Source organism: Zea mays, chromosome 9 (genome assembly GCF_902167145.1).
Source record: "Zea mays cultivar B73 chromosome 9, Zm-B73-REFERENCE-NAM-5.0, whole genome shotgun sequence".
In the NCBI taxonomy this organism is placed as follows: domain Eukaryota; kingdom Viridiplantae; phylum Streptophyta; class Magnoliopsida; order Poales; family Poaceae; genus Zea; species Zea mays.
In genome coordinates, this window is record NC_050104.1 from 108,919,768 (window position 1) to 108,932,644 (window position 12,877).

The 12,877-nt window shown below is 41.9% G+C and overlaps 1 long non-coding RNA gene across 1 annotated transcript; it reads left to right on the forward strand.

Annotated features, from left to right (window-relative positions):
• The first annotated feature begins 213 nt into the window (after positions 1–213).
• LOC103638824 (uncharacterized) lies at positions 214–927 on the forward strand. Its single transcript, XR_559050.4, has 3 exons — positions 214–253; positions 354–507; positions 598–927. It is a non-coding gene; the product is annotated as an uncharacterized lncRNA (long non-coding RNA).
• The last annotated feature ends 11,950 nt before the right edge of the window (positions 928–12,877 follow it).

A 12,877-nucleotide genomic window follows, 5' to 3' on the forward strand; every position in this document is an offset into this window, starting at 1 on the left:
AGCTGGCGCATGGAGGGATGCACTCATCACACCCTGATATTATCTTGCTGGTTCTTCAATTCGAGTTTATAATGTTAATTGATAATTGTTCTTTATTTTAAAGTTTTTTCTTTATTATTTTTTTACTTTTGAGGCAGGTTTTATTGTGTAGGAATATGCTACTGACTGTTGCTGGTTAAATTTTTAGAGTGGTGTTGACCCACATGCTTTTGGAAATGTTATGATGCCAGTGATGTACCAGCAGATGTTCCAGGTTTGATTTTATGTTTGTTTGCAAGTTCCATTCATCTTGCAAGGACTTCTTTTTGGGGGGCATGAACTGATTGCATTCAATGGCACGTTGGTATGGCTAGGTGCCTCCAAAGCCAAATGAGACCGTGCAGGATACTTCAGCCAATGGAAAAAGTAAGCGACCTCGCGGTCAGAAGCTCACAGAGACATCCCAACAGGCAAATGGAACCCCAGCATCTGCATCTGGCTAGGGTGGACTACTAACATTTTGAACAGGTTTTCCTGATTTACTTCTAATGCTTTGTATGCTTAGTTCAACTATGGTCACATCACCTGAATTGTGGCAACTTTATTTGTTCTTCCCAGGATTTCTGTACATACGTTGACTTCCCAGAAATTTTACATATGAACGCTGGCACTAACAATTACCTCAATGTTGTCCAAGGTATCTGGCCCAGGACTGGAAATTGTCTCTCGCACACTTTCTTTTTGTGTGTGGCTGATTTCTGCAAGACAGGTTCCACCTAATGTACAAGTCCCCTTGTCCTTTTTATGATATGTAAATGAATGTTCTTGGAACAGCTCTATCATGGCTCATGAGTACGTGTCAGTTGCCTTCGAATTCCCATTGTCGATACCGGATCGATGGCTAATGCATATATAGAAATATAAAGGGGACAGATTATGATTATGGGGGTATTTGAATGTACTAGAACTAATAGTTAGTGACTCTATTGGAACTAATAGTTCTTGGCATTGAAGCGTCTCCTGACTGGTCATTGGGTACTTCGGCAATAATCATAACGATTCCATGTGTTTCCTTGTAGCATCGCACGGGCATAAACCTATTTGTACATAATTATAGTGGTATTATAGATCTCCGTTGCAACGCACGGGCACTCACCTAGTTAATCCATAAGCAAGAACCAAACCTCTGTTGCCTCATGAAACTAAGCATTATTATTAAAGGCGTAACACCTAATTTGGGAGCAACTACTATATAATTATATATTCTGAACATATCATAGGTATAATTATATATTCCGAACATAATTAGGAAGCATAAAACCTTAGAGCTTGTTTGGGAATACTGTTTTTCAAAACCACAGTTTATAATAACACGGTCTATCGAATGTCATAACACTACCATAGTACATTCGTGAAATCATGTGTGATAACAACATTGTGTTTGTTGACATTGGAACATTGTGGTTAATTGTTATTGGCTTAGCAAAGTGAATTACAACACTACTACAGGTATCCTCTATACAGGCGGTCCGGTTAGCCTCTACACAGGCGGTTCCAGGAACCGCTTGTGGTGCACCGCCTGTGATGTAAAACAACATCACAGGCGGTCAATCAAAAACCGCCTGTGATAGACACACATCACAGGCGGTCCTGTTTAAAAGAACCGCCTGTGATAGTCACACATCACAGGCGGTCCGGTTTAAAAGAACCGCCTGTGATAGACACACATCACAGGCGGTTTTAATTATAAGCCGCCTGTATTTCCCAGATCCATATATAGAAGCAGATTCATATATATTTTCCAGATTCATATACAGAAACAGAATTAATAACAGCCTGTGATTCAAACACAGATTCAAACACATATATAGCAGGTTCCATAAACAGATTCATCATACAAAGATTCAAACATCCCCATATACATACACAGATTCATATCCACATATATATCAAGTTCCATCATACACAGATTTATACACATCAAGTTGCATAACAACTCAACATCTCAAAGTTCCATAGACAACTAAACATCGAAAGTTCCTAACTAAAGACCTAAACACTGTGTGATATTGTGTACAAACTTAGTTCTGGGAATTTTTGCAAATTTCCATTTACATTGTAGAATAGCCCTTGTTGATGAAGAACTTCACGGCGCATAAAGTAAAGCAAGTCTCTTACAACCTTAGCCACGCCGGTGGAAACCATATCTCTTTCTAACCATTCAGCATTGATCTTAGATTTAGGAACCTGCAATGAAAGCAAAAATCAATCGGTGCTAAGAGTAATGTGATGAGCAACAATATAACATAAAAATTGCAATATAGACAATGATAGCGAACTTACATCCTCACGATTGACCATGTAATGGAAGGTGACACGACACCATTCGCATACATAATAACCGCACAGGACAGTACCCGGAGGTTGTTTGTCACCATATGGAAATAATGATATTGACAAATTAGGCTTGTCCTCTGGATGTTCGCCGCCAAGATCTTTCCAATAAAAACGGTATGCACTGCATATAAGAATAGCATTGTGAGATTAAGAATACATTTGTTAAGTTGTAATAAGTACAAGTGTGCAATAATAATCATACTTCTCTAAAATCTTCAAGAAGTCATTATACGTAGCCTTTTCCATTCTCAGTGAGTCGAAGACCACGACTTTACCATCCTTTGGCCAGATCATGATACAAATGTAGTGGTCACTATATAGACATAGACGAAAACACATGTTAATATCACGATTGCCATAATTTATAGTTCAAAATTAAACCATGTCGATAACTTACTTAAAGTGGTGCGGAGCTATTATTAAGTCCTTGCCATGTTGTACATGATTATACATGGCTCGTCCAATGTATGCCGCCATTACCTTCATTTTCTTTCTCTGATTCTGTTTGACGGCTTTCTCAAATTCAGCATCGTCCAAGTCTTTGTATTCTTCTCCTTGCCTCCGAGCAACTACTTTGTAGCGAGCTTGGGATATCATCAACGGGTCAAGAAACCCTGTCTTAAGTTGTTTCTTCTTATCATTCATGTATTGCATCCTACGTGTAATAGTGTTAATCGTTAGACTCTCGTTTATGTGTGCGTGTACAAAACTAACAAATATGAAAGTTTAGAGGTACTTACAAGCAGAAGAGGGTTAAGTAGTTCGTTTCCATCCTTTGTCGGTGGTACAACGACCAGAGATCGTTAAAGAATAAATGCCGCACAGGATTTATATGATCATTGCTCCAAAATGCATCTTCTGGCACAACAAATGTGAATTCCTCGAGTTTGTATTTGTTGCTAGCCACCATGTACCACTCATGCATTCTAATCTCCGGAGTCGACAACTTAGAAAGTTGCACCGTCGTTAAGAACGGCCTCCCATTCACAAATTTAGGAGGAACATCCTCCTTCTTGTATACCGAGATATTGGTTTTAAGACGTAATGATTCTCGAGTATGAATCATTCCATCTTCTTCCCATACTTCGAAATTGTCTATTTGGGCCGGCCGTGTGCCTACTCCATGAGATGCTGATACTGCTTTTGATTGATTAGTCATAACTCTCTGCAATTTATGCAGGTAGCGTGCCACTGATTCTGACGGTTTCTTGACATCGTCTGTGGCGATTCGCTTATGAATCTTCTTTGAAATAGTTGGCCCTTCAACATTGGTGCCAACCTTTGGTTCCTTTTTGATGTTGACGTCGACATTCTGAGGAACAATTTTGTCTACGTCCCCCTCGTCGAGTTCCTTCGCAAGAGGCGATATGATTGTTTCAACGATTTTTTTGGAGGTCGGTGTCATATCTTCCTGCACCATGGGGTGTGGAATGATTGAACTAGCTTTTTGTTGCATTGGTGTTGAATTCGGCTCCTCACCAAACTTGATGTCGCGTCGATGCCAAAGGACCAACTCGTTAATTGCCTCATGCAAAGTTATGATCCCCTCAACTGGAAAATCTATCTCCCAATCTTCACAACCATTGTCTGTGATTTCTAGAACTTCGACCACAACATAGTGTGGCGGGACAGGATTGTCCTTGTAGTTAACAAGTCCTGGTTTTACCAAACCAGTAGCAGCTTGCTTTGTTTTTGTCCCAGATCGATTGATTGGAATATGAAGAAAGCAAGGCTTGTCCTCAACAATATCGTCTACAGGGTACTTGGTCAAGTCTTGCACAGATCCAATGCTGCTAGGGACTATAGGTGGACTCATGTGGCTTGGCTTAAGTTCAAATGATATGCATTCTGTTTTCTTCATTTTGTTCATCACGTCATTAATAGCCTTTTGTACCCTTTCATCAATAGTCTCTTCAAGGGTCCTTTTCGACTTCTCGTGTTTCCTATATGACGACGCATACTCTGGAAACGCCTCTCTCCAGGAAATCTTAGAAGAGATTCCCCGAGCCCGTCCAGTGTGTTCAGGATTGCCTAGGGCTGCAGTTAGTATGTCATTCTCCCTCCGAGGCTTAAATTCTCCTTTTTTTCTCTTATCTGCATATTCTTGAATTTTTGACGAAACTTCGCCTACCAATTCTGGATGCACAAGTTTGCCGTCCTCACTCAAACCTGCTCGACCTAAGATCCAACGAATAGCTCTCTCATCGATATCTTTTAATATTGGGTCCAAAGTGCCGTTAGTTATAGCTTCCTCGATAATCTTGTTCCACTGCACAACTTTATGGTGATATCCGCTTGACCCCAGGCGATGGGGGTGTTTGTTCATCTTCGCTCTCTGAGAATTAGTTTCGCCCAGTTCTTTGGCCTTCAGTTCGGTCTTCTGACGAACAAATTCCTCCCACTGAGCTTGAGTGATTTTCCCCATTTTCTTGGGCGGAGGAACCTTATTCTTCTTAACAAAGTCCCTATTCATCTCGGCCTTCCACCCACGAAACATCTTGGCCATAGCAGAGAGCATCGACTTCCTTACTGCATCCTCTGTGCCTTTTGGGAACTTGAATGACTCAGACAACTTAGCCCATAGCTTGTTGCGGGTGTCTTCATCTAAATCCTTCCATTTTTGAAGTGTGATTGGCACTATATCTCTAACAGTAGCCCCGCAGGAATTTCGAAACTTTGTAACCACGTCAAGTGGTTCTTCAGGAAACCCCTCTGCATTTAGTTTTGTTACATACATAACTGCACCTTCTTTCATCTGATTTGGACCTCGTCGCCCTCGTTTCCGCTTATGTGAAACGGATGATTCAGGCATCGGAGCATCCTCCGTGTTTCGTGTAGAAGATGCATCCTCTTTCTTCTCTTCATTTGAAATCTATATAGTGAAAAAATTAATGGCCTTTCATATATGAACATTATTTTACAATATAGTCGACATATTTCTATTTACCTCTTCATCGTTGGGAATATAGTCGGCATCAAGCTCATCTGATGTTTTTTTCTTCCTTGGAGGTATAGGAGTACAAGGATTGTCGTCACTAGAACTATCCTCCCCGCTCCCTTCACTGGAGCTGCTCGTTGTCTGCCATTCAAGTTTGGTCGCGTCTTCATCAACTTTGTTAGACGCACCGGTGCAGACCACATCCATACTAGGCTGCTCGTTGTCTGCCATTCAAGCTGGTTCCATCGATAAAGGGATATATTGTTAGTCTGATATACTGGTTCCATCAATAAGGGAACTTGGAGAAAAGGCACTTTCCAATGCAGTTAGACAGAGAAGGCATGGCTGTGATGTTATAATGCTGAAGGACCCCAAGAAGAGATTATGCCCTATAGTCTACCACCTCTCGTTATTTGTGGGCTTCACCGAGGGCGGGAAACATTTGGTGACATCAAACGACCTTCGGGCTGGGGACGTCTGCGAGCTTGTTAAGGGGCCAGACGATGGTGAGCCGGTGTACTCTATCCGGATGTGTGGTCACAAAATTTAAAGCCGCCCCGGCTTCATCTGTGCGCTTCTCTTCTCTTATGTCGGCTACTAAGATCACTTAGCACCCCACCTAAGAGAAGAGAAGCACACACATGCAGCCGGGGCAGCTTTTAATTTTGTGACCACACATCCGGACATAGTACACCGGCTCAACATCGTCTGGCCTCTTAACAAGCTCGCAGACGTCTTCAACCCGAAGGTCGTTTGCTATCACCAAATGTTTCCAGCCATCGGTGAAGCCCACAAATAACGGGAGGTGGTAGACTACAGGGCTTAATCTCTTCTTGGGGTCCTTCAGCATTATAACATCACAACCATGCTGAAGGACCCCAAGAAGAGATTAAGCCCTGTAGGACCCCAAGAAGAGATTAAGCCCTATGGACTACCACCTCCCGTTATTTGTGGGCTTCACCGAGGGCGGGAAACATTTGGTGACATCAAACGACCTTCGGGCTGGGGACGTCTGCGAGCTTGTTAAGGGGCCAGATGATGGTGAGCCGGTGTACTCTGTCCGGATGTGTGGTCACAAAATTTAAAGCCGCCCCGGCTTCATCTGTGCGCTTCTCTTCTCTTATGTCGGCTACTAAGATCACTTAGCACCCCACCTAAGAGAAGAGAAGCACACACATGCAGCCGGGGCAGCTTAACAAACTCGCAGACGTCTTCAACCCGAAGATCGTTTGCTATCACCAAATGTTTCCAGCCATCGGTGAAGCCCACAAATAACGGGAGGTGGTAGACTACAGGACTTAATCTCTTCTTGGGGTCTACACACTTAAGATTGTAGGAGCTAGTGCTCAACTACTAGCATCTATAGATATGGACACAAGTCCAAATTTGGTGCTACTCGGCACCATCGATATCACTAGAAAAAAGTGGTCTTAAGTGTGTACACTGATTCCGGTTCACTTGGAGTCAGCATACTTTTTGATGGACAGAGCACACTTCTCAAGCATGTCGCATACATCTCCAATTTGAAACAAAGTGGTCTTAAGTGTGTACACTGATTCCGGTTCACTAGTATCCACAACCCCATCAGTCACTAGACTGCGAATGATGTCAACATGTGTCTCGATGACTCGAACTGAGCTCTCAACCATGTCAAGTGGCTCTTTTTCCATCTCTAAAACTGAAAATGGCCAAGCCTCACAATCAACATTGAGATCGCAACAAAGGCAGGGATCAGAGGGAAAACAAGGATGTGGCTTATAGGGCAAAAAGAGGGGTCCAAATAACATTGTCATGGCTATGAACAAGTCAAAGATGGGAGATAAGAACAAGTCTTATAACATAGGGTTGGGAAGCAAATATAGGTAGTCAAAAAACTAAGAAGGGAGATAAGAACAAGTCTTATAACATAGGGAGATAATAACATTGCCATGGCTATGTACTTCCATGATGTATGTGGCCATAAACACTAAAAATAGACTTGTTTCCCCAATCACTATGGAGATTTTCTACCAAGAAGGGGTCCTAGTAGTTGCATCAACTATCCATGACAAAATTCTTCATAAGCATAATTACCAACATTTAATCACAAGGGATACAAGCTACTAAAGCAAAAATGGTGACCTTAACAAAATATGTAAGTGAAAACACCAACAATATAAGCATAATGACCAACATTAACAATATAAGATTAACAATAATTAAGGCAGGACTAGCAAAAACAAGTAATCAAGGCATGAATTTTTAACAAGTAATTAAGGCATGATCAAGGAGTGCACCGAGGGCTCGGAGATGGGCACGGCGGCGCACTCGGCGCTCGGGCTCGGCGGCGCTTGGCCTCGGAGACGGTGGCGCTTGGGCTCGGGGACGGGGAAGGGGACGGTGGCGCACTCGGAGATGGGCACGGCGGCGCGCTCGGGCTCAGGGACGGGGAAGGGGACGGTGGCGCACTCGGAGATGGGCTCGGCGGCGCTCGGGCTCAGGGACGGGGAAGGGGACGGTGGCGCACTCGGAGATGGGCTCGGCGACGCTCGGGCTCGGGTTCGGGGACGGCGGCGCTTGGCCTCGGAGACGGTGGCGCTCGGGGACGGGGCCCAGCTCGGAGACGGTGGCGGTTGGGCTCGGGCTCGGCGACGGCGTGGCGGGCGCTCACGGCTCGGAGACGGGGACGGGAACGGCGGCGCAGCAGCCTGGCGGCGTAGTATCAGCTCCGGGCGAAAACTAAACCCTAAGCCACCGTACCGACGCTTTTATATAGTAAACACATCACAGGTGGATTTTAAGAACAACCGCTTGTGATGTATAACATCACAAGCGGTTTTCTATTGCGACCGCCTATGATATGTAAACATCACAGGCGGTCGCAATAGAAAACCGCTTGTGATGTTATACATCACAAGCGGTTGTTCTTAAAATCCGCCTGTGATGTGTATGTAGTATAAAAGGCTCGGTTCCAGCGCAGGAACCCTAACTTCCGGAGCCCGACGCCGCTAGGCTGCACACTACTGTAGCGGCGGCGGATTTTTCTGATCTACGGGGAGAAGGTTTTGTTTTTGATTTTCGGGCTTGATTTCAAGAGTTTATGCATATATATGATCTCCGTTTGTTTTATTTCTCATTTTGATACGATTTTTTGCCTCAATTTTGTAATATAGACCGGAATTGAAGAAAAACTCAGGAATTCCAAGATTTAGACTTGTAGTTGATCTAATTTAAAGATTTTTTTTGAAGAGTTGTCTCACCTCAAGGTACCTATATTGCTGCAATCTTGTTTCATTTTCATGCACATTAATTCGTTCATGATTTAGGGATTAAATTCAATTAATTAGGGATATTTTAAAAAATTTTGTCTCATGTACTAGGTACATCTCGATATGATCTTGTTTCACTTTCATGAACATTTATTTTTTCATGTTACATCTCGATATTGACGTTAATCAATATAGGGATAGGTAATGGCGGACCGAGGTTGGATGTACAATGTGCTAAGACCACATCCGTCGTACATTCGAAATTTGAGAAGCTTTATTGAAGCGGCCAACAAGCACGCGAATTTGCGAAAGAGCAAGGAGATATTATGTCCGTGCATCGATTGTGATAATAAGATAGCTTGGAGAGATATAGGAGTAATCCAATCACATCTGCTAAAAAGGGGGTTTAAAAACAATTACACGATATGGTCAGAACATGGTGAGTTGGATCCGTGTGAAGTGCCTGGTAATGACGAGAGAGTTATCGGAATTTTAGATCTTAAAGTTGATGGTGAAGTGGATAATGTGGATGCTAATCAAGAATTTGAAGAATTTGATTGTGAAGAGATGTTGCGCCATATGGAACCAGAAATGTTAAGTTCTGTGGGATCGTAGAAAGGGCTATCTAAAATGGAGGGACTGGAAAGTGCCTCAAAAGAACCTTTATATGATGAATCAAAGGGTTGTGACAAAGAGTTTACTACACTGCGTACAGTTCTAGAACTTCTGAAGTTGAAGGCTAGCGCCGGATGGTCTGATACTAGCTTCACAGATCTTTTGAATTTTCTGTCTCAATTACTACCAAAACCCAACAAACTACCAACAAGCACTTATAAAGCGAAGAAGCTTATATCTCCCATAGCTCTTGGTGTGCAAAAAATTCATGCATGTCCGAACCATTGTATTCTGTATCGTGGCGATTTTGAGAACGCATCAAGATGCCCAGTTTGCAATGTCAGTCGATACAAGAAGAGCTACAATCAAGACTGTGTAAAAAAATTCCCGAAGAAAAATAAAAACAAGAAATCCACTATTGGACCTGAAAGTGACGATGACACTTTTGATGACATGGATGGGAAAAAGAAGTCAAAGAACCCAGCTTTGGTGATGTGGTATCTTCCAGTAATTGATCGCTTAAAACGTTTGTTCTCAAACCCTAGGGAGGCTGAGCTTATGCGTTGGCATGCTGAAAATCGCAAGTAGAATAACAAACAAATTCGACACCCTGCTGATGCATCACAATGGAAAAATTTCGATCTTATGTATCCTGAGTTTGCCAAAGAAACCAGAAATGTAAGATTTGCTTTGGGTACAGACGGAATGAATCCATTTGGTGAAAAAAGAAGTGTACATAGCACCTGGCCCGTGACTTTAACGATGTACAACCTTCCATCATGGCTGTGTCACAAAAGAAAGTATATTATGTTGACTATTCTTATTCAAGGTCCGAAATCAGCTGGTGTTGATATTGATGTGTTCCTAGAACCTCTTATGGAAGATATGACAAAGCTCTGGAATGAAGGAGTTAGAATATGGGATGAGTATTGCCGTGAGTATTTCAACTTAAGAGCAATTATATTTGTTACCATCCATGATTCTCCCGGTGGCGCCACACTATCAGGGCAAAAGACTAAAGGAAAGAATGGTTGTGTAGTGTGCGTCGATGGAACTGCTTCCATGTACCTTAAATCATCCAAGAAGTTGGTGTTCATGGGACACAGACGGTTCTTGATGAAGCAGCATAAGTACCGAAAGATGAAAGAGGAATTTAACAATCAACTGGAAAGTGAAGGTGCACCAAAGCCTTATAGTGGGAAACTTGTTTTTGAAATTGTAAAGAACATTCATGTTGTATTCGGAAAGGGAAAAAACAAAGGAGAAAAGAGAAAGAGAACTGACCCTTCAACTTACACAACTTTCAAGAAGCAATCAATATTTTTCAAGTACCTCCCATACTGGAAGGATATGGAAATTTGCCACAGCATTGATTTGATGCATGTAACAAAAAATGTTTTTGACAGCATCATTGGAACCTTGTTGGGCATGCCGAGTAAGACAAAAGACGGACTTAAATCACGCAATGACCTAGTAGATCTTCAAATCAGACCGGAACTTCATCCAGTGGATAGTGGCAAAGGGAAGCCTTACCTCCCCCCAGCTAGCTACAACTTGTCAGTTGAGGAGAGAACAAAGATTTGCAAATGTTTGCGTGGGGTCAAAGTGCCCACAGGTTTCTCATCCAATATCAGCAGACTAGTCAGGATGAAGGACTTGTCTCTATTTGGCTACAACTCTCATGACTGCCATGTGATGATGACGGTGTTCCTCCCAATTGCGGTAAGAGCCCTCAAAACAGAGCATGTCAAAGTTGTCATCACACGCTTGTGTTACTTTTTCAATGCGGTTTCACAAAAAGTAATAGCTTTAGAAGACTTGGACTATCTAAAGGCATACATCATCGAGACTATGTGCAAGCTTGAAATGTGTTTTCCTCCATCATTTTTTGATATGCAAGTACACCTAATCATACATCTCGTGGATCAGATAAAAATATTAGGGCCACTATATTTACATCATATGTTTCAGTTGGAGCGATACCTGGGAGTATTAAAAGGTTATGTGCGAAATCGCGCTCACCCAGAGGGTTCAATCATGGAGGGATACACTACAGAAGAAGTGATTGAGAGCTGTATAGATTACATCAGTGACGGAACAATGATAGGTGTGCCTGTACCTAAACATGAGGGTAAACTATGTGGGAGAGGGAGAATGGGCAAGAAAACTTTTCGCGTTGAGGATTACAAGCTAGTACATTGTGCTCATGGTAGTGTACTACAACATCTCACGATAGCCGAGCCTTACATAGAGGAACACCTGAATGAGCTTCGTAAAGAAAATCAGAACCGCACAGAGGACTGGATCATGAGGGAGCACAAACATCGTTTCAGCGAATGGTTAATGGACAAAAACATCCCATTCGGAGACTCTTCGGATGAGAAAACAATGAAGAATTTGGCTTCTGGGCCATCGTGTTTTGTGACATCATGGCAAGCATATGACATCAATGGGTACACATTCTACACTAAATCAAAAGACATGAAAAGTGTTGCACAAAATAGCGGTGTTCGTATCGATGCTTTTGACCTACATGGACAGAAGACCACATATTTTGGATTCATAGAGGAAATATGGGAACTTGATTATGGCCCAAGCATGAAAATACCCTTGTTTAAGTGCCAATGGGTACAACATCCCGTGGGGGTGATAGTGGATAACTACGGACTCACACTGGTAGACTTAAAGAAAGTAGGATATAAAGATGACCCGTGGGTTCTCGCCGAATGTGTTGCACAAGTGTTCTATGTACTCGATCCAGCAGATGAGAAGATGCATGTAGTTATTTCTGGAAAGCAAAAAATTGTTGGAGTTGAGAATGTGGGAGACCAAGATGAGGAATACAATAAGTATGAAGAGATGTTCGTCTTTAACGGTCCAGATAGAATCAAGCGTGTGGAAAAGAAAATTGATAAGAACTTAAAGCCATACATGCGGAAAAATGGTAGTTCATGAAAAATTGTATGAATCAAATTGTATTTGTTATCATGTATGATCGACTATGAATTGTGGTTGCCAATTAATTTAAAATCTCTCTAGTTATCTATGTGTGCTATTATAATTCATTTAAATTGTATTTGCATATTATTGTTAAAAATTAAATATTAATTCATTTAAATTGTATTTGCATATTTCTGTTAAAAATTAAAATTATTTTCATATTGAAATTGTATTTTCATAATTTTACAATCACAGGCGGTTTTGTCTTAGGGTCCGCTTGTGAAAAGGATAGAGCATCACAGGCGGTCCTAAACAAAAACCGCTTGTGATACTATTACATCACAGGCGTACTAAACCGCCTGGGACATCACAGGCGGTTTTCTAACCGAACCGCCTGTGATGTAAAAATCCTACCGCTTGTATAGAGCCAAATTGTACTAGTGCAAGCTTTTCAAAGTAACACATGTGTACAAATATGTGGCTTTGATTAATGTTGAATTGTGCATGTGAGTTAACATGTGTCTTGATATTATTGTAATATACTCAGTGTAGTGGTGTTGAATGAATTAATCTTAAGTTAAATTGTGGACTTATGCTCGTACATAGTTGGTTCATGCACAATTGTTGTTTAAAGTAGAACATGGTCAGTGATGGACTGAAACTAGGTTTAGGAGGAACTAAAGATCTGGGACTAAGTTCAGAGAGAAACTGAAGTCCTATTGGCTAAGGATATCACATGAGACATTCGAGTTTGAGAACG